Raw genomic sequence first — 24,820 nt, 5'->3', positions numbered from 1 at the left:
TAGGGGGTCCTTTTGCTAAGCTGTGGCAAAAAGTGGCCTTAGTGTGCCCTTGTTCATGTTTTTCCTATATGCTAAGGCCATCTTTATTGCAGCCATAAAATGGCCAATTTTCTATTTTTTGTATTAATGACCATGTGCTAATGTTGCCTTTAGTGTGCAGCCATTAAAAAAAATTACCATGTGAACACTTACTGCCACCCATTTTTTGTAGGCTGTAAAGGCTCGTGTGGTAATGTAGCTGTGCTAACTGATTAGTGCAGGAATGCCCACGTTCCACCCCCCGGACGTACCTCCTCAAAAAATTTATATTTTTAGCATATGGTTAGCGTGCACTAATTTGGCACTTACCGTGGGATGCCTGAGTGTGTCCCAAGGTATGCCATTTTTAAGCTGTGTTAGGCACACGGCATAGGACCCCTAAGTTTGTACCTAAGCAATGGAGGATTTGAACCCTGGTCTCTCTGGTTCACAGTCTGCTATTCTAACCACTAGGCTACTCCTCTAGGAGGGGATTTATACCCAGATATGGGCTACATTAGATCCTAGGAGTTTCTGGCAGTGTGGCACAGATAAAAGTATACTTGCTGTCTTATCAGGTGCACCTGGAAAAAGCTTTTCACACGCCCTCACCTAAGGAGGTAAAATGGCTGAAAATTAAATATGGGCATGGGAGTTGTCTGGCATTTTTTCAGCTGCTCACCTTTGTAGCTGGTAACCAAAATGTTTTCTGTTAGTATGCCTAAGTATATGCTTTGAGATGGACGGAGAATGTTTTAATGGGAAATGATTTATCCTGAACTGTTAAAAGAATTACTATTTTCCCTTGTCCCTTATATTCTGTGTGATAGACTGCCTAGCTTTATATGAGAGTTGCGTCGTGATATTAGGAATAGAGTTCTCTCACTTGTAGAAGCAGCCAGAAATGGGAACAATAAAATGCAGATTCAAGACCAATAATTCTATTTGAGTGCATTTTATTGTCATTAAAATCCTTCTGATACCACCAGGAAAAAACATGCTACACATCAGTATTTTCCATCCTGAAGTTCATATTAACCAATAAAGAACAATTCTAAAAGTTCACCAAGAATCAACTACTACTTTATTCTTCAAAATACTTCAAAAATGATCTTGTGTAGTATTACATACAAAGATTTATTTCAAATATTTCATTATGCCATAGTTTTATGTTTAATTTCCCTTATATTGTGCCTATCTTTAATCCTTTAGGGCAGTGGTTCCCAAACCTGGTCCTGGAGGCACCCCAGCCAGGTTTTCAGGATGCCCACAATGAATATTCAGGAGAGAGATTTGCATGCACTGCCTCCACTACATGCAAATCTATCTTGTGAATCATTCATTTTGGACATACTAAAAACCTGACTGGCTGGGGTGCCTCTAGTACCAGATTTGGGAACGCTGCTTTAGGGCTTCTTTCATCGAACTGCTTACAGTCCCTGGTGCAGCAATGCCGACAAAGCCCATTCACTTTGAATGGGTTTTGTCAACATTGCCGCACTGAAACCACTAGCATGGCTTGATAAGAGGCACTTAGTGATCTTTTGAAAACATGTGACATAGTGAATCACAGAAAGTGTCTGAAATGTCTGTGTTTTGTTGTTATCTCCTGAGAAACTTGTAATCAGCTAAAAAAAAAAAAAAAATCAAAGTTTTAATAAATGAAATATAAGTTGACATGCAGATGACACTATATATCATAATTATACTGAAAATCACAGCAAAAAAAAGTACTTAATGCTATGCACTGCAGAGAACAATCCTATATAATAATTCTCACCTCCAACGTTCTATGCTTGGGACCGTGGCTCCCTGGCTGCAAGTGGTCTGCGAGGCAGACACGCACGGACATCACTGACGTCAACACAGCTGATTCCAAGGCAAGGGGAGGAGTAGGGAAACACGCGCAGCCTACTCCTCCTGCCTCGGAATCAGCTGTCACCCCCCCCCCCCCCGCGCTATGGCCCCCTCGAAACCCACCCCCCTCCCGCGAACCTGTCGATCCCCCTCCCCCGGAACGCCGAAAACTACCGCCGCCGCCATTGTTGTGCTACCTTCCCTTCCCTTAGGTTCTTCAATCATCTTCTTAGAAAGTTTTAACTCCGTGCGTCTGACGTCAGACGCACGGAGTTAAACTTTCTAAGAAGATGATTGAAGAACCTACGGGAAGGGAAGGTAGCACAACAACGGCGGCGTTGGCGGCAATTTTCGGTGTTCCGGGGGGGGGGGGGAAATGACAGGTTTGCGGAAGGGGGGGTTCGAGGGGGCCGTAGCAAGGGGGGGGGAGGGAATTGCCTGCCTAAGGCCCGTTTCCTTGCCTACAGAAACGGGCCTTTTTTACTAGTATAATAATAAAATAGTCGTGCCCTAATCCCCCTTCCCCTAAAAAAAATTACGGGTATAGGAGACCATCATTAAAATTAAGGTGTATGCTCATAATGTTACAAACTTACTGTAACATATAACAATAGATCACTAATCTTAAAAGATACTTTTTAAAATCTGCTAATAGTGTAGAAAAAAACGGTTGAAAAGATTACATTTTAAATTCACAAGTGTATGTTGATTTCTTCCACACTCTTAACAAAATATAAAATCCCTGAAAGCACCCACACAGAATTATACCTGTTCAGAAGCAATATGAACTTTTTGCTGTAGGAATGGGCATAAGAACATACGTGTTGCCATACTGGGACAGACTGAAGATCCATCAAGCCCAGAATCCTGTTTCCAACAGTGGCCAATCCAAATTAGAAGTACTTTGCAAGTTCCCAAAACAGTAAAGTTGATTTTATGCTGCTTATCCTAGAAATAAGCCATGGATTTTCCCCAAGTCCATCCAGGGCCAGTCTAGGGTTTCTGACACTCCCCTGCAGCCTATACAGCGCAAAATAAGACAGCAGGTGTAAATTCTCAAATTGGATATATTGCAAACACTAAAATGAAAATAAAATGATTTTTTCTACCTTTGTTGTCTGGTGACTTTGTTTTTCTGGTCATGTTGGTCCTAGTCTCTGATTCTGCTGCTCTCTTATCTGTTCTCTTAAATCTATTTCCAGGGCTTCCTTTCCATTTATTTCTTTACTTTCCTCTTCTTCATTTCTTGTCCTAGATCCATAAATAAAGGCTGGGTCCTCCACGAACTTGACTGAAGGAGGTATACATAGAGTGGATCCAGCTTTTGCCTATTTTCTCCATCCATGTGCAGTTTTTCTCCTCTTCCCTTTCCCTTATCTCCATCCATGTGCATCTACTTCCTCTGTCTTCCCTTCCTTCCATCCATGTCCAGCATTTCTCCTCACTCCCCTCCATCCATGTGCATCTTCCCTCTCCATCCATGTCCAGCAATTTTCTCCTCTCACCCCTGCCATCCCCTTCATCCATGACCAGCGATTCTCCTCTCACCCCATCCTCCCCTTCTCTCCTCATCCATGTCCAGTAATTCTCCTCTCTGCCCTGCATCCATCCATATCCAGCAATTCTCTCTCCCCTGCCCTCCCCTCTATCCATCCATGTCCAGTGCAGTTCCCTCTCCCCTGCCCTCCACTCCATCCATGTCCAGTGCAGTTCCCTCTCCCCTGCCCTCCACTCCATCCATGTCCAGCTCGATTCTCCCCTCCATCCATCCATGTCCAGCGATTCTCCTCTCCCCTGTTTTCCCCTCCCATCCATGTCCGGTGATTCTCCTTTGCCTCCTATCCTCCCATCCGAGTCCAGCAATTTGCCCCCACCTCCACCTGCCCCCCTTTTCATCCCCCGAGTTCCTGCCTTAGCCCCCTTCTTAGCTGCTACTAGCTCCAGTTCCAACCCCAGCCCTCCACCTACCCACCCTCTTCTCCCGCAACAGCCCCCTTTTTGTTCCTGCTGCCCTGCATTTAGATCTTTTACCTCAAAGTCAAAGTGGCAGCAGCAGACAGTGAAAAAAGTAGGCTTGCCTCAAGCTTTCCCTTCCCTCACAGTGTCCCGCCCTCGCAGAAATGGGAAATTACATCAGAGGAAGGCAGGACACAGGGAAGGGAAGGCTCGAGGCAAGTCTGCTTCTTTCACTGTCTGCTGCCGCTTTGACTTTGAGGTAGAAGATTTAAACGCAGGGCGGCAGGAACAAAAAGGGGGCTGTTGCAGGAGCTAAGGGTGGTCAGGTGGAGACCAGAGACTGGAACTGTGAGCCGCCAGTGGCGGTTAGCATGGCTTGTGGCGCCATACAGAGGTCAGTGCCCCACCTACCATGCTTACCGGGTTGCGCCAGCCCTGAGTCCATCTTAATAATGGTTTATGGACTTTTCATTTAGGAAGTTATCAAAACTTTTTTAAAACCCTGCTAAACTAACTGCTTTTACCACATTCTCTGCAACGAATTCCAGAGTTAATTACACATTGAGTGAAGAAATATTTTTCCAATTTGTTTTAAATTTACTACTTAATAACTTCTTTGCTTGTCCCCTATTCCTAGTATTTTTTGCAAAGGGTAAACAAGCAATTCACATCCACTATTTTATATACCTCTGTCTTATCTCCCCTCAGCCTCTCTTTTCCAAGCTGGAAGAGCCCTAAGCACTGTAGCCTTTCCCATAGGGAAGTTGTCCCATTTTCCTTTATCATTTTCGTGGCCCTTCTCTGTACCTTTTCTAATTCCACTATATCTTTTTCTGATGCGGTGACCAGAATCGCACGCAGTATTCGAGGTACAGTCACACCATTGAGTGATACAAAGACATTATAACATATATATGCATATTTTATAAAATATATGTGTGCATGCTGATCCCACTCATTTTCAACTGCCTGTTCTATGCCCCCAAAAGCATATAGACACATTCTCTCCCCCCCCCCCCCCCCCCCCCCCCCGATATTCAGCTGGAGGCAGGCAGTGCTTTGATAGCCGATATTCAACCTGGATATTCAGTGGCAGGCCATTTCCGGCGACCAGCATTGAATATCCGGGTATTTCAATGGCTGCTTAACCGGCCATGGCCTGCTTTTTTTTCAGCCTTATTTGGCTGTTAAGCCTGGCCAGTTAAGTTCCAAATATCAGGTCTTAACTGGTCATACCCCCAGATCACCCCCAACATTACTGGCTTTATTTTTGGTGCTACCCGGTAATTTTCAGCAACAATAGCCAGTTAAATGCCCGTAAGAATGACCGGTTATCTGCCGAGCCATGAGTTAACAGGTTGGTGGCTGTTCCCAGCCAGTTAACTTGAGCAATATATCAGACCCATTTTGCATAAATAAAGGTACTATGTTTTCTGAGCACCTACTATTATGCATGTATATCCTCAGACAATTTTATGAGTGCTTACTTGAGCATGCTGAATAGCATTTTATGCACCCAAGTCACAACACCTCATAGCTCTTCCCAAATTCACATTTCCCAGTTTTGGGGCTCTCTCTACTAAAATGCAGTAAGATTTTGCAGTTAGAACAGTTTAACAACAAAATTAATGGGCATTTAATGGCAACACCCCTGTGTTAACTGTTGGGGCCATTCCCATCATGTTTCCATTTAGTTAAGTCGGAGAAAAGTTCTTTACCTTTGTTAACTGAATGACATAATATGGAATGGTGAGCTACATCTATTCAGATGGCATTAACTAATGTGGTAACTACCTCCATGTTAACTATAAAGCGCATTCCCCACCCCCTTCCACATTAGCCCTTCCACATTAGCTAATGCAGAAATTAGCTAGTGCTGACTGCTAAGGCACTGTGTTAACTGTTAGTGCATGCTAACTGCCATGTCAACAGTTAATGCAGCTTAGTAAATAAACCCTTTTGTAATTTTAGTAATTTAGTGGTTCCCAAACTGTGGGTCATAGTAACCTCTGAAGCTGCTGTTGGAGCTCACTCCAGAGGTCATTTAAGTTTAGCTTTAATTGGATTCCATCATTTATATAATCGGGACCCCAAATGGGATCATATCAGTGGATAGGGTTACAGAAACAAGACTACTTTCCCCTCCCTCTGGACTTGCACTGTGACCCCTGCCCAGTAGTGGCAGACAGCAAGGGACTTGAGTCAATAAATATTCACAGGCACTGCCTCTTCCTCTTGTGTAGGCTTCCTGTTTGAAACTCATGCACAGTATTGGGGGTTTTGAGCACACTATGAAACACAGTACTCTGTGCTGACTGCTGCTATTGTTACTGTCTTGGTCCTTTGGATAAGTGAAAGAGGAGGGAGTGGAGGTCTATTTTGTTTTCATCACCATCTGGGCTCACATTAATTTTTAAGTGTTAAGATGGTGTCATCCTGGACAAAAGTTTGGGAAGCGCTGCCTTTTAGGTATTTTGATGTATGTAAAGTTGCATGACAGTAAAGAAAAATGTGGTAGTTTCTAGACTATCTGGGTAAAAAGAGGAGCATCAAAGTTTTCATTTTTTTATATAGAAGAGTGGACTTTTGGTACCTGGTATGCTTTTCGCAAAGACATGTTTCAAGAGGTGGTAATGTTTCCCTAATTTAGGACTTTATGAAAGACAATCATAAAACTTTCTAGAATAGTTCATACTATTAAAGGATCATATCTTCCGTGCTGTTTTGAACTTATCCTATTTCAGTTCCTACATATAGGTATGATCAAAAGGGTTTTTTTTAAACTGTCCTCTTTCAATTAATGTTATCTTTTGTCCACATTGTTTTCTGATTGCAACAGCTAATATAGGTAAACTGACATTTTGACTATTTAACATCTGCGGGGTGGTATGCAAGTCTGGCTTATTCTGAAGTGAAATATTTGGGAATAAACCCTGCTCTGTCAATTTGGTTCTAAAGAAAGTTATAATATTTGGTACACCATAAGACATCCTTTACAAAGAAAAGAAGTGTGGCGTAATAGTAACAATTTGTCTGAAAGACATATTCCCTTAAGAATTAAAACCAGCTTTTGTTTTTTTTTCCAGTTTCATGTTAGGTTTTGTTTTGCAGCCTAGGTGCAATGGAGATCACCATACCCTTTGCTAGTGATATTGATGATCATGTATATTTTAATTTTTATTTCAGACTACTGCTGCTTCTGCCTAGCAGAAAGCATGCTTAAGGCTTAGTATAAGTAAGAGCCAGATTATGTAGATTAACTGAATTTAGGGATATCAAGAAAGGGAATGTAACAGACCAGAACTTGCCACCATTTACCTCTGTTTATTATGTCCCAGGAAAAGAACTGAATCTAATTCCTGAAACTCCAATAGATGTATCTCTTTTGCTTGAGACTTCTGATTCTGAATTAGCAACGGCCGCAACTTTGGTTGCTACCGTTGCTTTACTGCCAGATAAGGGTTGGATCTTCCGTCTTTTCTTTCGTAATAGAGAAAAACCCTTTTTGGGTTATAAGATATTACTATTTCCTGATGTCTCTAAGGAGACAAGAAAACGGAGGAAACAATTTTTGCTCCTTAAGTCTGGAATAGTGCAGTTGGGGGGTACCTTTTTTTTAAGATACCCCTGCAAGTGTATAGTTAGACTTGATGGAAAGAAATATGTGTTTACAGAGCCTACGCATGCATCAGCTCTTATAACTTCGAGAAAAAAGGATAACGCTTAATAAATAAGTAATACACCTCAATGGTACTTGCTTAATCCTGTTAATTTTCAAATTTAATTAGACTCTCCTTGTATTCCTGAATCTTGGATTCTCACTTTATGGACTTGAGTAGTAATGATTTCTTTATAGATTGTTAATCTTTATTGTTATATGTTTTTTTTTTACTCTTTATGTTCTTTTCCGACCAAGATGTTTTCTTGAATGTTTGATGAAAATGAATAAATAATAAAATAAAATAAAAAAAAAAGAAAGGGAATCAACTTTGGTAAAACTATTTACAACCAAAGATTATATGTCTTTATTATATTCATTTCATTTTTGAACTTCAAAAGTGGATTGGCATGGTAAAGGTTCCACAGTACCTGGTTTTTCATCTATTTCCAAATATAAAAATAGCATTTTCAATTGATATACATTAAGTGTGCAAAGTCCTTATTTGATATAATCTAGTTATATTTTATAAAGAGTTTTTATAAGGGAAGTAATATGTCCAGAGCACTTTGAGTTAGCTTCTTACAATATTTAAGGTATGAGCACATAAAAGGGGAACAGCTACCAAAAATAGGCAAGAAGGTTTCATGAATGTAGGAAATTATCATTCTTTGTCTATTCAGGCCAAGAACTGAGCTGTTCATAATAATGCACCATCAAACTAAGATTGTTTTAAAAATTTGCCATTACTTTAAATATTGTCAGATATTTCTGAAAAGTGTTTACACATTTATGCATCATGATGTCCATTTACATGTTCTTTTGGAATTGTATGCTGTTTACATGACTTTTTTAGGGAAAGAATAAAGAAATATTGTTACTCGTAACAACTGTGTAATGAGTGTTATTTCAGGGAATGAATCGGATTCGATTCTGGAGCAGGAAGGACAGTACCACCTAGCATCACCAAAGGCACCTTGCCATGCCCCACAATTTCTGCTACTTTGCATTACCTTATGCCCTCTCAATACTCTTCTCCCTTCTGTTATATCTCAGCCCCTCCCCAGATATTCTTATCACCCTTTTCTTCTACTCAGTTATTATTCCTCACATCTCCAGAACAGGGAGAACAAAGCTGGAGAGAAAGGCAAGGGAAGGATGCCAGCCAGCTGAAAGTTTTGTTAACATATTTATTAAACCTTATATATATTTACAGCCCTTCATTTTGAGTTTAAACCAAATTAAAAATTGTCTTAGTTTTTGGAAAACATATTGTTCAGTTTGTACTGATTTTCATCTTGATTTTTATAACTTTCAATACGCAGAACTTTTTTGTTGTCCTGCAGAGTTTACAAGTAGCTTGAGCTCTCCCCATTGGTAAGTACAGTGTCGATTATTTGCTCAGCCCAGTGTAATTCTTTTTTCTTGCCTGAACAGGAGAGCCTGAGTGGTGCTTTTATCCTTTCATGATAAAACTATGCTTGCACAGATTATTTCCCATTTTTGTTGTAATAAACATTTCTAAATTGCCAGGAAAAAAAACGGTTGGAAGGTGAAGATCATTGGATATAGTTTTCAAAGACTGAATGTAAATAGTGAAGCTGTATTAATTAATGAGCTGTTCAGGGTGACTGAGATCTTGCTGCTGTGTGGGAGATCTCTCTGAGGAATAACCCAAAAGCCAGTAAACCACCTAAAATAGCTGTCTCTTACCACTGTTATTCTGAATGTATTTTCTCATCCATCCATCTAGAACAAATAGTGAATACAGAGCCAGATTAAGGCACATGCCTAGGGCCCAAAGGTTTAGGGGGGGGGGGGGCCTAGTCAGATGTGCTGAGGAGGACTCAGAAGGCTAGGATTGCTAACTGGATTTTTTTTTTTTCAGGATCCTACAGATATTTAAATTAACTATCTTGAAGCCAGAATAATGGCTTAAAGTGTCTGGATATTTTTCAGAGTTTAGCTCTTTACAGCTCTCCGATTCTCCCCTCTTCCAGAGCAGAGGCTGTGGTAAGATCCAGCTAATTGGTAAGATGCTCTAGCCACAGGAATGAGGAACTGACATCTGCAGGGGCCTTAGAGAAAGCCATTGAAACTAGTGAATTTCCTGAGGGAAGGGCATTGTTCAAAGAGAGGAGGAATAGGGTATGGGGTTCTGCTGCAGCCTGAGGAAGAGAGCTAGTACTGAATGTAAGAACTTTACTTGATGGTGGGCCATCACGGTAAGGAGTGAGAGTGGCATTGAGCAGATGAGCAGCAGGATAGCACTACACAGAGTGAATGTGTCTGAAAAGTGACAATGCATGTACATGTGTGTTGTAGACACATATAGGGTGAGATTAGTAATTATTCTGGTCTCATCTGCTAGAATATGATATGCATGTATGTTTGGCCCTAGAAGTTTGGGTGTTGTTTGTAGACAAGAAGGAAAATGCTAATGTGGAAACATATACATTATTTATTATGGGGTAATAATTATAATTAAATAAGGAAAGCAAGCTTACAAAAATACTTCTTTTGTGTAATAAAGGATTACATAATATATACGTATAGATAGTCTGTTACAGCACTACAATGAATTCCTTTAGCCAGGACCTGCCCACCAGGGGATGCACTATCTTTTCGCACTGAGGATATGTCTCCAAGAACTTCTGCCCAGGCAGGAAGGGTTAGGACAGTTGTGATTGGTAATACATCATTAGGCATGTAGATAGCTGGGTGACTGGTGGACGTGAGGATCGCCTGGTCACTTGCCTGCCTGGTGTGAAGGTGGCAGACCTCACGCATCACCTAGATAGGATCTTAGTGCTGGGGAGGAGCCAGCTGTCGATAACACGTGGGTACCAATGACATAGGAAAATGTGGGAGGGAGGTTCTGGATGCCAAATTTAGGCTTTTAGGTAAAAAGCTGAAGTCCAGATCCTCCAGGGTAGTATTTTCAGAAATGTTCCACGCACATTACCCAAGGGGCAGACAGAGCTCTGAAGTCGCAGTGCATGGATAGAACCAGGCTGCTGGCACTAACTTTTCAAAAGGAGATAGAGCAGCTTTTAAACTAGAATGGGGGGTGGGGGGGGGGGAGCTGACAGTCACCCAGGAGCACATAGTTCAGTGTGGAGTATCCTTGAAAGATTCTATTGAAACAGGATATTCAGAGAATCCAAGTACAGAGATTTCAACAATACTGAAAGAAAGACAGGTGTGCTTAAGGAGAGAGCAGCATAAAGAATGCACATTATTCCCTTCAACTTCTAAGCAGCTTGTAGATGCAAGGAAAAAATGCAATTTGAAGTGCCTGTATACAAATGCTAGAAGCCTAAAAAATAAGAAGGGAGAGTTAGAGTATATAGCAGTAATGATGAGGTAGATATAATAGGCATCTCAGAGACTTGGTGGAAAGAGGACAGTTAATGGGACACTGTTAGGGTACAACTTGTATAGCAATGATAGGATAAAATTGGAGGGGGGAGTTGCACTATATGTTAAAATGGGAATTGAGTCAAATAAAATAAACATTCCACATGAAACATAGCTGCATGGAATCATTATGGATAGAAATTCCATGTGAGAAGGGAAGGAGATAAATTTCAGACTGTGATATTTCATGATTGTTAAGGATGGGAATTGTCCTCCCTGGAGCAGTGGAAATTGGTTAGATAGTAATTGTCCTAGGTGGCAATTTTCCAGATGGGAATTGGTGAGTGGGAGCTGACCTAGAACCTGCAGTATATGCCAAGGTTCCCAGTTCAATTTTTGCCTACATATTTTTATTTCTAATTTGTGATCACTTGTTCTGTATTTGGTGAGGGTATGTTGTGATTGCAATGGCAGGTGGGGAGATTGGAGGGGAGAAATGGAGGAGAGGGAATGGGGGGGGGGGAGAACCTTCTTTATTTTCTGCCCTGGGCCCTAGCATGTCAAACACCAGCCTTGACCCTTGCTGTAGATGGAGGGGATCCCTAAGCCCCATAACAAAGGACCTCCTCTGACAGCAGTCAAACCTTCCTTCTATTAAGCTTAGCAGATGGCAGCAATATCCTTGAGTCACTGATAACTAAGCATGCCTGTGGGGCTGGCATCAGTAGCTCAAGGAGTTGCTGCCTGCCAAGCTTGGTAAAATGGAGTTCTGGCTGTCTTCAGAGAAAATCTTCAGCTGATAGAGCTTGGGGATCCTCATGAGCTAAAGTGTTTCTGTTTCTATTTTGAGTTGGGAGAGGTGGAGAGTAGGGGGAGGAAGGGGCGGGGCAGAGAGAAAATTTTGTGCCCACCAACTTTGGGCTCAGGCCCACCCAAAATTGGCTGTCTGGCTACACCACTGATTCAAAATAGTCACACAAAGCTTCATCGCAAACAACTTGTTCGAAACCTTCTCGATTACATGTGAAAGGCATTTTGCACTCAGAGTAGCCAGAATTTATAAATATAGCCATCAGTCTTACAGTAAGCTCAAATGTATACTTTTCTGAATTTGTGGAAGCGGACACAGTCAATAGAAGAAAAGTACTTTATTAGTGGTTAAATTTTAGAGTCCGGAGGTCCTGTATTCCCTTTTGATGAAGTGAATATTGGATTGTTTATTATTTTTAATGAGTGTTTATACTTTCTATCTATAATTTTCTATTTTTTTATTATGGAGTTATTTTTTTATTTTATAGTTTTATTATTATTTTTAACTGATTTGCAAACCACTTGGATATACATTGTATGACAGGTGGTATATAAAGCACTGAGTAAACCATAAACACCATAAGGTATTGTTTTGCCTCTGAAGCAGCCCATGTAAGGCAAAACACATCCGTGTAGGGCATACTTTAATAACCACTGCCTTGGTTTGGCAGACCAAGAGACATGGGGGATCCCAGTGGTATGTGGGAAAAGAAACTACAATTCCTATCGACCAAAGAGAAGGCAAAAGTGGAAGAGGTCAAACACCTACATAACAGTACAATCACCTCAATGCCACACCAAAGCTACCACCAGCACCCTCAGACCACTCTTGGGAACTATAGGGCTGGTGAATGCTGGATCAGCTGCAAAGAAATCCTCAGTGATCCATGATGTCATACACAAACAGAATCTTGACATCCTAGGAATAAGTGAAAAACTAGATGAAAGTGGGGGTTTACCACTGGTTGAGCTATGTGCAACAGGTTTCAATATCCAACAAGAACTAAGACCAGGAAGATGGGGTGGAGGGGTAGCAGTCTTAATTTGGGATACAATCAAACTGCACAGAATCCGCATCTCCCAGCTAAATGAATCAGAATCTATTTTAATCCAGCGTGAAGAGGAGAAACCAATCTGGCTACTTATGGTATACTGAGCACCTCGTAACAACACATTATCTGTGCAAGCAACCTAGACCTGATTACTCAAGTGACTCTGAATTACCCTAGGATGGTGATCATGGAGATTTCAATCTATACATCAAATCCCCAGATACCACCACAGCTGCCTTTCTGGTCATGATTACAGCACTAGGATTCACACAGGTGATCAATGCTCCAACCCACAAAAAGGGTCACATGCTAGATTTGGTATTCTACAAAGGGGTTGACATCCCAGAATTCTGGGATAGCAGTATTGAAATAACACCCCTATCATGGTCAAATTGCCAAGCCTTAACAGCAGCCAAAAAAAAGCAATATTTCTCTCAATGCATTGCACAGGCTGCCAATTCAACCAAGCAGCTGTTCAGTATAGTAAGCAGCCTACTGCAACCCCCACAACAGAACCAGCCTGCAACTCAAAACTGAACTGCAATGATTTTGCTGATTACTTTGCTAACAAAATTAAAAGTTTCCTCCAGGATTTACAGGCAATCCTACCCAGCCTCCAATACTACTACTACTACTTAACATTTCTAGAGCGCTACTAGGGTTACGCAATGCTGTACAGTTTAACAAGAAGAGTGCACAAACTCACCTCCTCCTGACAGAGACATATGGGACACGTTTAACCCAATAACAGAGGAGAGCCTTGACAAAATCCAAAGAGACCTTTGACCAACTACCTGCTCTCTCGACCCCTGTCCATAAAAGACAGTGCAGCAGGCAAGTATGGGCCTCATAGGAGTTGCCACTAAAATTGTGAACTCCTCTTTTTTTCTAATGGGCAACTACCAACAGCATTAAAAAGAGCAGTGGTTCACCCTTTGCTAAAGAAAATCAACCTTGACCATGACAAACTTGAAAGTTACTGACCAGTATCTAACATCCCATTTCTAGGAAAACTTATAGAACAAACAGTCTGTGTCCAATTCAATGATTGGCTAGAAGAGAGAAACTGACTCAATCTATGTCAATCTGGATTCAGATCCAGTTATGGAACAGAAATGGTCCTCGTATCCCTACTAGATCTTCACAGAAACCGAGACAGTGGGTTTGCCTCTGTGTTAGTACTGCTAGATTATCAGCAGCTTTTGACACTGTGGATCATGATATCATGCTAGCACGACTGGCAGAAACAGGTATCAACGGAACAGTACTTTCGTGGTTTAGTTCCTATCTATCAGATAGGCAACAATCCATAATGTTTGGCAGCTCCTCATCGCCACCATGGGCACTGACCTGTGGGGGTACCACAGGGATTGATACTGTCACCCAGGGCCGCTGAGAGACTGGGCCAGGCCAGGGACAAGGCTGCCCCTGGGCCCCCCCCCCCCCACCTGAGGTCGCCGGGCCCCCTCTCCACCCGCCACCGGGCCCTCTGCAGACCTTAAGCGCCTCACCTTCGAAAGCGCAGCAAGCAGTGGCAGACCACTCCTTCCTTCCGTGTCCCGCCCTCGCGGGTTACGTCAGGCGAGGGCGGGACACGGAAGGAAGGAGTGGTCTGCTGCTGCTTGCTGCGCTTTCGAAGGTGAGGCGCTTAAATTCAATGCCAGGGAGCGACGGAGGGTGGACGGGCTGGACTGCGGTGCCGGGCCCCCCCCCCCCCCGGAGGCCCGGGCCCGGGGAGTTTTGTCCCCCCCTCTCAGTGGCCCTGCTGTCACCCATTCTGTTCAATGCCTACCTCAAGCCACTAGCCAAGCAGATTCGGTCAATGGACACTCAGTTCTACATCTATGCAGATGATATGCAGCTACTCATACCCATTGAACCTGACTTACCTACAGCCTTGAATAAACTGATTACCTGCCTAACATCAATTCAAGAATGGGCTAAGCACAACAAACTTTGCCTGAACCCAAGTAAAACCAAGCTTCTCTGGGACGGGTCCCTAACACAAGTGGACATGTACAAGACATTAAAATCTCTTTTGGGAAGTACGAACTCCCCCTCAAATCACAAGTCAGGAACCTTGGAATACAGATAGATTCAACACTTATTCTGATTCCTCAAATCCAAGCAACCTTCAAGAGCTGTTTCTACTATTTGCGACAACTATGCTGCCTCTCTCCTTACATCGAGATGGAAAATCTTATTCCGCTTGTGCGTGCCATGATAACATCAAGACTGGATTACTGTAATGCACTCTACAATGGTCTGAGTACAAAAAGTCTGCACCAGCACCAATTGATTCAGAATGCTGCAGCAAGACTCATAGAAGGTTGCAAGCAATGTGACCACATCAAACCATTTATGCAAAAACTTAGTTGGCTACCAGTACAATATAGGGCTAAATTTAAAACTCTGTCTGATCTTCAAGGTCCTTAAAGGAAATGGCCCCGAGTACTTGCCTTTCAGAATAGCAGCATCTCCTTTGGCCTGTACTCTGGTACCTCCTTGACGAGGAGGCTGGGTTGAAAGTGTATTTGGAGAGGCTTTTAAGAGTGTTATTCAGATGCTTGATCAGGATAGCGGGTTCCTTCACTTTATCTCTAAAGAGACTGTCTCCATGGCACAGCATGTCAGAAGATTTTCATGCATCATATCTGAGGTCAGATGTTCGGGGTCAGGTGGGTCTCCTGGTGCCATTACCCAAAGCAGATGCTTCAATGCCATATTCAAAGATTCATAGGTTACCTAAACTATGTATTTTCCACACCCTTCCCCTTTTCCACTAGATAATGGAGTGACTTATCCTTTTCCCACGAGAGAGTGTTTGCAAACTCCCTAATACATGCCCATGAAGAGCTGGTAAGAAACTATGCAGAAAGCGAGCATAGCATTCTACAAGAACCTTCTCACAAAAGACTCCAATGCTTGAGCTTCTGTTCCTGGGGGCACCAAGAAATAAGTATTGGCTCTTTTGAGTGTGAATAAGATCACCATGGAATGGTGATGAAGCTGCTACTTCTCAAATTTGGTAGCCTTTTGGACTCTATACATAGTATTAACTTAGAGGGGTGGTCTCCCACACTCTCAGCTGTGATTCTGTGAATGGGCACTGTCACAGCTTCCTTGGGGGAAGGGTCAAGGAAATGAAGGCTGTCCAGTGTTTCTGCCCTGAATTTCTCCTTTGCTTGTAATTTTAATGGAATGGCATCAGCCATTTCCCTTATAAAATCAATGAATAAAAGCTCTTCTGGTGGGAACGTTTTTCTCTCATGTAGAAGAGATGGGGCCAATGGTAGAGCAGTTGAACACTCTTAAGAGAAAATATCTAGCTCATAAACTGAGTCCCAGGAGTGCTATTGGAAATTCTTTGGTCCTGGTCTCACCCAGCTAGAGAATTCCCTTGATAAAACAGCAGTTAGCTGACACTTGGGGACCATTTCACTGCACAACAGGAGATAGATTGGCCTTGAAGGGGGAGACAAACCAATTGTGTTTGAAATTTTTCCAGGTTATTTGGACCCCTGCACACTAAAGTAAATTCTGACTTTAAAATAAAGTCCAAACTTCTCAACTTTCAGGCTAGAGGTGAGATACCTGATTCTTCTCTTAAATTTAATGCTTATTGCTTAATTAATTAATTAGCCCTGTGAAACCTTTTCTTTCTTTCTATCTTGTCCTACCAAGCTCTGATTGATAGGAAGAGAGAGGAGAGGCTGTTAAAACAGCATTGAATTCATTTGAGACTCAAAAGTAACATTTTACACAGCTGTAATTATTGGGAATATTTAGATTAAAAAGTTATAATTCTTAGACAATTTTAAAGGTTAATTCAATTGGAAATTCTTTGGTCCTGGTCCCACCCAGTTAGAGAATTCCCTTGATAAAACAGCAGTTAGCTGACACTTGGGGACTTATAATCCCACCCACCCCAGGGTTTTCCACTCATTTATAGCCAAACCAAACCTCATTAACTTTACTCCTCAATCATACACAGGCAATCTTGCAGCCTGTTAACTCCAACATAGTACACCTGTTCATACCCATTTCAACCAATCAGGATGACTTTTATTCTCTGCAATAATTGTGGTGCTTTAGTTTCAAGGCAAATCATCTGGAGACTGAAAGCTTGTCCTATCTGTCTTCAGCTATCTACTTTAAAACAAGAGCTCTGTAAAGTAATGCAAGAATTAGATGCAATTAAAGCAACTTATAGGACTGTGCAGAATCATAACTTCTCACCACTGCCTCAAAGAATAAAACCACATAAGAACAGATGGTTCACAGTAGGCTCAGGCAGACTTCATCATGTGACACAAAAGCATCCACCAGCACAAGTGTTGCCACTACAAAATTCTTTTGCTCCACTACAGCATTGCGATGTTCCTGAAAATAAAACTGAGGCAGAACAAAAACCAAGGAAGGTGGAACAAAAAGATAAGAAGGTACCCAAAGAGAAAAGACACCCCCAAATCACTAAAACCAAAACACATACTAGGAAATGTAGATGGAAAGCGATGACCACAAATGCTCATAGTCTAAGCAATAAAATTCATGACCTTCAAGCCCTGATGTTGGAGGCAGACTTGGACATAGTTGCAGTCACAGAGACATGGCTCAATGGTTTCCATGAATGGGATGTAAACATACCAGGCTATAATCTTTTTAGGAAGGACAGAGAGGGGCGTAAAGGTGGAGGAGTAGCTCTGTATGTGAGAAATGATATCGCAGCGACTGAAATGACAGGAAATTGGGGAAAGGAAGAAGCGATATGGATCACCTTAAAAAGAGAGGATGGAACCTCTGTCCACGTGGGCGTTTTCTATAGACCCCCGACATAATTGGAGGAACTAGATAAAGATCTGATCGCTGATATTCATAAGTTGGCGAAGAAAAGAGAGGTGCTGTTGGGAGATTTTAATCTGCCAGATGTAGATTGGAAGGTTCCATCTGCCAAATCTGAAAGAAGTAGACAGATTGTGGATGCTTTCCAAAGTGCTCTGCTCAGACAAATGGTGACGGAACCCACGAGGGAGGGAGCAACATTGGATCTGGTGCTCACAAATGGGAATAGTGTGTCAAATGTCAGAGTGGGTGCACACCTGAAAAGCAGTGACCATCAAACGGTTTGGTTTGATATGACGGCTGAAGTGCAGGGCGGACACTCTAAACTCAAAGTCCTGGATTTCAAGCGTGCTGACTTTAGTAAAATGGGCGAATACCTGAGAAAGGAGCTGATGGGCTGGGAGGACGTACGAGAAGTGGAAGGACAGTGGTCCAGGCTGAAAGAAGTAATAAATAGGGCCACAGACCTTTATGTAAGGAGAGTAACTAAAAGCAAAAGAAAAAGGAAACCGATATGGTTCTCCAAGCAAGTGGCTGAGAAAATAAAGGCTAAAGAGTTGGCGTTACAGAAATATAGAAAATCTCAAGAACAGGAACACGGGGAGGAATACCGGGTGAAACTGAAAGAAGCCAAGAGAGAGGTACGTCTGGTGAAGGCGCAAGCGGAAGAACAAATGGCTAGAAATGTAAGAAGGGGAGACAAAAACTTCTTCAGGTATATTAGTGAAAGGAGAAAGACTAAAAACGGAATTGTGAGACTAAAAGATACAACAAAACGCTATGTAGAAAATGATGAAGAAAAAGCCAATTTGCTAAATAGATACTTTTGCTCTGTTTTCACAGAAGAAAATCCTGGAGAAGGACCGCTAGGGACTGGCAAAAGTACACCTGAGAATGGAGCGGATAGAGCACCGTTCACGGAAGAGAGTGTTTATCAACAACTTGGAAAGCTAAAGGTGGACAAAGCCATGGGACCGGACGGGATCCACCCCAGGATATTGAGGGAGCTCAGAGAGGTTCTGGCGGGTCCTCTTAAAGATTTGTTTAATAAATCCTTGGAGACGGGAGAGGTTCCGAGGGACTGGAGAACGGCGGAGGTGGTCCCTCTTCACAAAAGTGGTGATAGGGAAGAGGCTGGAAACTACAGGCCGGTAAGCCTCACTTCGGTTATTGGTAAAGTAATGGAAGCGATGCTGAAGGAAAGGATAGTGAATTTCCTGGAAGCAAATAAGTTGCAAGATCCGAGACAACATGGTTTCACCAAAGGGAAATCGTGCCAAACGAATCTCATTGAATTCTTTGACTGGGTGACCGGAGAATTAAATCAAGGACGTGCTATGGACGTAATCTATTTAGATTTCAGCAAAGCTTTCGACACGGTTCCCCACAGGAGGCTCTTGAATAAACTAGATGGGCTGATGATAGGACCCGAAGTGGTGAACTGGATTAGGAACTGGTTGACGGGCAGATGCCAGAGGGTGGTGGTGAATGGAGTTTGCTCGGAGGAGGGAAAGGTGAGTAGTGGAGTGCCTCAGGGATCGGTGCTGGGGCCGATTCTGTTCAATATATTTGTGAGTGACATTGCCGAAGGGTTACGAGGTAAAGTTTGCCTTTTTGCGGATGACACCAAGATTTGCAACAGAGTGGACACCCCGGAGGGAGTGGAAAACATGAAAAAAGATCTGAAGAAGCTAGAAGAATGGTCTAACGTTTGGCAATTAAAATTCAATGCGAAGAAATGCAAAGTGATGCACTTAGGGAGTAGAAATCCAAGGGAGACGTATGTGTTAGGCGGGGAGAGTCTGATTGGCACGGACGGGGAGAGGGATCTTGGGGTGATAGTATCCGAGGACCTGAAGGCGACGAAACAGTGTGACAAGGCGGTGGCTGTAGCTAGAAGATTGCTAGGCTGTATAGGGAGAGGTGTGACCAGCAGAAGAAGGGAGGTTTTAATGCCCCTGTATAAGACGTTGGTGAGGCCCCACCTGGAGTACTGTGTTCAGTTTTGGAGGCCGTACCTTGCGAAGGATGTCAAAAAAATGGAAGCGGTGCAAAGAAAAGCTACGAGGATGGTATGGGATTTGCGTTCCAAAACGTATGAAGAGAGACTTGCTGACCTGAACATGTATACCCTGGAGGAAAGGAGGAACAGGGGTGATATGATACAGACGTTCAAATATTTGAAAGGTATTAATCCGCAAACAAATCTTTTCCGCAGATGGGAAGGCGGTAGAACGAGAGGACATGAAATGAGATTGAAGGGGGGCAGACTCAGAAAAGATGTCAGGAAGTATTTTTTCACGGAGAGGGTGGTGGATGCTTGGAATGCCCTCCCGCGGGAGGTGGTGGCGATGAAAACAGTAACGGAATTCAAACATACGTGGGATGTGCATAAAGGAATCCTATGCAGAAGGAATGGATCCTCAGAAGCTTAGCTACAATTGGGTGGCAGAGCAGGTGGGGGGAGGAGAGGTTGGTGGTTGGGAGGCGAGGATAGGGGAGGGCAGACTTTTATACGGTCTGTGCCGGAGCCGGTGATGGAAGGCGGGACAGGTGGTTGGGAGGCAGGAAAAACTGCTGGGCAGACTTATACGGTCTGTGCCCTGAGAAAGACAGGTACAAATCAAGGTAAGGTATACACATGAGTTTATCTTGGGCAGACTGGATGGACCGTGCAGGTCTTTTTCTGCCGTCATCTACTATGTTACTATGTTACTATGAGAGTCAGACCCAGAAAAATACGATCTTTGCCAGTTGCTTAAGCCCCTTCTCACAATTCTTGAGCCCCTCCTGAACTCCTTTGATTTAATTTCTAGCTAAGTGGACTATATGGTCTGGATCTGGACCTTGTTCTTTATTTGAATAAGAATCAAATGATCATTTCTCTTGTAAATCTACTTATGTTTTGCAATTAAAATGCAAAAAGGCCTTTCATTATCTATATACAACATATGGTATTACGATCACTGTACCATAAGTAAGAAAACAAAAGAATGACAATTCAGCTTGTTGCAAAAAATTTCCTTTGACCAAATAAATGAGAGTAATGTGTTTTCTGCTCACAAGGATCATAAATGACCATTTCCTAATGATGATGCTTATCAGGCTCCAATGGAGCAGCAATGTTAATATGTACTAGAATGGCGAGAGCTGTCACAGATGGGCAGTTTCTTACCTACAGCAGCACTATACAGAATTCAAATAAAAAAAGATTTTACTCTTCAGTATCATTCTTTCTCCCCAGATTTTCTTCCGTCTTCCTACAACAAACACAAAAGAGGGACAAGGTTGATTCTGTAGAAGAGTAGAAGTAGACATATGCAATGTATATTAAGGAGCCTATTTATTGCATTATCTGTTTAACATGGGAATTAGTTTACTTAATCTTGATATACTACCTTTCATAAAATCAAAGCGGTTGACAAGAACAATAAAAATAACAATCACAATGAAAGAGAACAAGGAACTACAACTCCAGATAGGAAAGGGTAAGAAAAAGTCAAGAAGGTCAAAACAGCAAAGCAAAAGCAGAGGGCAAACATAGCTGCCAAAAACCCTACTGGGTCAGTACATCACTACTCAAGGCTAGAGAAATAGGCAATAGTAAATAAGTGGGTCTTTAAAGCAACCTTAAATCATGAATAGGACTGTTCATTGCCAAGCACAAAGGGTAAAGCATTCCACAGAGTCAGATTTAACGAGAAGAAAGCTGAATGACAGGTAGATTGGAGTCTGGTATGAGCAACGACAGGGGTAGCTAGTTGATTCTGAATTGATGAGTGTGAAGAACATATCTGACAATAAGAAATAATCAGAGAAGATAAATATGTTGGGATCTGTGTATAGAGTATAACTGCAGCTTATTAACTGTTGGCATGTGCTAATTCCTGCATTAAACACCTAAGGCAGACAACAACATTTTGGGGTGTGGAATGGAAAGGCACTAGGCCCTACAGTTTATGTGGAGGTTGTTAATGCCACCTCAAGAGGTGTAGCTAAATGCAATATGTGTTATCTGGCTTGTAGGTAACGTGAGGCAGCCCTCCCCAAAATACTGGGAACATCCCTAAAAGTTAACAGAACTTACTAAGAAAATTTTCTTTACAATTACTTGCGATTAGATTCTCTTTGAGAGAGGAAAATGTTAGAATCCAGAACACCGCTGCTAAACTGATAATTCATATGAAAAAATTTGATAGAGTACTACTGCACTGATTTCTCTTCATTAGTTTCCTGCTCATATTCTTTTTAAATTGGCCTATATGGTATTTAAAATGTTTGATGGGCCCTGCAGCATATCTTTACTGACTGCTGTCTTTTCCCTCTGACCACAGTTTAAGAATTAGAGCCCCATACCATTTAATCTTTGCTTCATTTTTGGATGTTAGCTATAAGAAACTTTTAGAAGATTCTTTTTGCTACCAGGCAGTTCACCTCTGGCTCTCTTTATCTTTGGATCTACAGACTTCATCATCCTATTATCTGTTTCACAAGAATCTGAAAACTTATCTGTTTTGTTACATTTGTACCTCGCGCTTTCCCACTCATGGCAGGTTCAATGCGGCTTACATATACAGGTACTTATTTGTACCTGGGGCAATGGAGGATTAAGTGACTTGCCCAGAGTCACAAGGAGCTGCCCGTGCCTGAAGTGGGAATCGAACTCAGTTCCCCAGGACCAGAGTCCACCACCCTAACCATTAGGCCACTCCTCCACTATTTAACATAGTAAATGACGACAGATAAAGACCAATGCGGTCCATCCAGTCTGCCCAACAAGATAAACTGGTATGCAATACTTTATATGTATACCTGAGTTTGCTTTGTCCTTGCCATATTCAGGGCACAGACCGTAGAATTCTGCCCAGCACGGTTCTTGTACTAAAATTTCTGAAGTTAATGTAAAAATTTACACTCCAGCCCATCCATATCTAGTCAGCTACGATCAGGGCACAAATCGTAGAAGTCTGTCCAGCACTGGCTTTGCTTCCCAATTACCGGTGTTGCCACCTAATCTATGCTAAGCTTGTTTGGATCTATTCCTTCTAAACAGGATTCCTTTGTGTTTATCCCATGCATGTTTGAATTCTGTTACTGTTTTCATCTCCTCCTCCTGCAGGAGGGCATTCCATGTATCCACCAGGGGTGTATCTGCGTGGGGCCACAGGGGCCTGGGCCTCCACAGATTTCGCCCTGGACACTCCTACCGCCGTCAACCCTCCCCCGCCGTCGCCATCACCTACCCCTGCCGAGATCCGCTTCCTCCTGCTGGTGCCTTTAAAATTATTACTTCAGCTGGCGGGGGACCCCAACCCCCGCCAGCCCAGCCGAGGTCTTGTTTAAGTTCTTCTTCCTCGTGCTGTTGAAAGCTGCATCCCTTCCAGTTTCGGACGGAGTCTGACGTCGCAGCACGTTGTACGTGCAGGACGTCAACGTGCTGCGACGTCAGACTCCGTCCGAAACTGGAAGGGATGCAGCTTTCAACAGCACGAGGAAGAACTTAAAGCAAGACCTCGGCTGGGCTGGCGGGGTTGGGTCCCCCGTCAGCTGAAGTAATATTTTTAAAGGCACCGGCAGGAGGAAGCGGACCTCGGCGTGGGTAGGTGACGGCGGTAGGTGGGGGAGGGTTGATGGCGGTAGGCGGGGGCAGCGGCGACTGGGGGGGCTATAATGTGCCCCCTCACTCTAGCCCCTGCCCCCCCTACCGCCGAACCTCAGATACGCCCCTGGTATTCACCACCCTCTCTGTGAAAAAATACTTCCTGACATTGCTCCTGAGTCTGCCCCCCTTCGACCTTAATTCACGTCCTCTAGTTCTACCGCCTTCCCTTCTCTGGAAAAGATTTGCTTGCGGATTAACACCTTTCAAATATTTGAACGTCTGTATCATGTCACCCTTGTTTTTCCTTTCCTCCAAGATATACATGTTCAGATTGGCAAGTCTCTCCTCGTATGGTTTGCACCGCAAATCACATACCATTTTATAGCTTTTCTTTGCACCACTTACAGTCTTTTTACATCTGTAGATACGAACTCCAGAACTGAACACAATACTCCAAGTGGGGCCACACCAATGACTTGTAGAGGGGCATCAACACCTCCTTTCTTCTGCACTTCTTAGTTTAATTTGTTTGCTTTACTGTTTTACTCTTCATCTCTTTTGTTACCCACTTTGGACCACCGTTTTGTGGGAGTTAGCGGGATACAAGAACCACATTATATTACAAGCTATTTTGCTTCCCCAACTTATTACAATGCTCTGTACAGTGGTATATCATCTAAATTATTATCTAGCCTCCAGTTAATACAGAATATGGCAGCTAGACTGATTTATGGCCTGGTAAAATTTGAGAAAATGTCCTCCCCTCTGTTGAGAAGCTTACATTAGCTTCCTATAAAGCTTAGAATGTCTGTCAAAGTGGCTTCTTTAATTTACAGGTCACTATTTGACATGAACTCTGACTGTTTCCCAGATGCAGCTTCTCTTAAATAGCTACTCTTTGGCTCAAAGATCCACTTTCTTAGAATTAAAGTATTCCACAGTTTACAAGATTCAATATAAATCACATTCTTTTGGTCACCAGAGTGTAAACATTTTGAATGAAATACCACTAGAAGTAAGATGTGCTTCTTCTTATTTATTTCATAAATTTTAAAGACGCATCTGTTTTCAACAATTTATTTAATTATTTTTTAACTAGTTGTTATTTCTCCAAAGCATGTCAGGAATCTCTTATTTGTGATCCTCCTTGAATCCAATGGGCACAGACAGAATAGAAATTATAGAATAGGATAGAATAGAATGTGATGATTCTGCAGGTACTGTGTGTTAATTTTGACATTTACCATGTGATAACTGCAAAACTTTGATGCTCTATGGCCCCTATTTACTAATGTGTGGTAATTACTAACATTATTGCATAGTAATTGCTATACCACTGCGTTAACTGTTAAAGGTATTCCCAATATTTTTGGGAGTGCTGTTTTGCAGTTAATGCAGAGAAAATGATGTGTCCATGGATTAATGTGTGATATATTTAGCAGTAACAACCTTCATGTTAACTGTAAGGTGCAGTCTTCTCTCATTCCCCTCCCATTTCACACCCCAAATGGTGTTTTCCCATGTTAACAGTTTTATTTGGAATTAGCGTGCACTAACAGTATGGTAATTCATGGCTTTATAAATATGCCCTTTTGAAAAATAGGGTCTGGGAGGGGGGTTGCTATCAAGCTCCATTATTTTATTTATTTATATATTAACCACCTT

General features: G+C 42.4%; 1 long non-coding RNA gene across 1 annotated transcript; it reads right to left on the bottom strand.

Moving 5' to 3' along the window:
* Positions 1–159: 159 nt before the first annotated feature.
* LOC115470264 lies at positions 160–24,459 on the bottom strand. Its single transcript, XR_003942152.1, has 3 exons — positions 24,445–24,459; positions 13,321–13,325; positions 160–247 (listed from the first exon to the last, which is right to left on the bottom strand). It is a non-coding gene; the product is annotated as an uncharacterized LOC115470264 (long non-coding RNA).
* Between the last annotated feature and the right edge of the window lie 361 nt (positions 24,460–24,820).

The sequence above is a fragment of the Microcaecilia unicolor genome, chromosome 5 (genome assembly GCF_901765095.1).
Source record: "Microcaecilia unicolor chromosome 5, aMicUni1.1, whole genome shotgun sequence".
Taxonomy (NCBI): domain Eukaryota; kingdom Metazoa; phylum Chordata; class Amphibia; order Gymnophiona; family Siphonopidae; genus Microcaecilia; species Microcaecilia unicolor.
The sequence above is the reverse complement of the archived record's forward strand: the minus strand, read 5'-3'. Positions and strand labels throughout refer to the sequence as shown.